Below are 945 nucleotides of genomic sequence, written 5' to 3' on the forward strand. Positions count from 1 at the left end.
TCATTATGTACAGTATCAGAATAGAGGGGCTGGATTGTAGATTGTAAAAAAAAAAAAAAAAAAAAAAAGTCTTTAAAGTTTTTATGCTCACTTGCAGTGGAAAAAGTTTTTGTTGACTGATTAAAGTTAAAGGGCACTGGTCTGTAAAGGTCCACAAAGAACTGTCATATATGTCATGCACAACTTTCCTTATATGAATCAGTTCCTGATATAATCTTTGTTTTTCACTCGAAACTAGCTGATACAAATGCACAGAATTCAAATTATATATTTTGTGCCATTTCAGATTGTAGTCCGCTTAAAATGTGTGTGGCAGCTCAGTGGAAACATAACTGATGTAGTTTAGAAACACAGAAGTCTGCAGTCAGTGAACTGGACTAAACTCCAAATTTGACCCAAATGCAATAAAACAGGCTGCATTTGATCAAAGGGGCAATTTTAAATAATTTCCCCCTGTCTTTGAAAATGATTAAATTAGTGAATTTTTTTAACAGTCTTTATCCCAGTACCGGTTACTGATGCAGTTTCTGACCCCATTGTTCTGAGTGTGTGATGTGTGATGTGCAAAGCCAGACCCATAGCCATTAGCTTGGGCCTTTTTATTCGTCTGCCTGTCCTTTCTTTTCCCAGCCTGCCCCTGTAGGGGTGTGCTCATGCATGCCACCCTCATAATCAGCTATTCTGATATTCAAATGAGTAAGGGAAAGCTTTATTCGCACATGTGCAGTCGACGACCAGAATACATCAAGGGACAGCTGGCATGAAAATGGTCTCTCATTTTTCTTGGCCTTTTCGATGTGGAGAGTTAAATGGATAAATGTGAGGCGTAAGGAAGACGTATTGGAAAAAATAGAGTTGTGGAGCTGTTCATACGCGACCCGAGTTACACGACTTGTCTGAGCAGGAAGGAAACCTGGCTTTATGCACTCCTCAATAACTTCCTGT

This window comes from Myripristis murdjan, chromosome 24 (genome assembly GCF_902150065.1).
Source record: "Myripristis murdjan chromosome 24, fMyrMur1.1, whole genome shotgun sequence".
Lineage (NCBI taxonomy): Eukaryota > Metazoa > Chordata > Actinopteri > Holocentriformes > Holocentridae > Myripristis > Myripristis murdjan.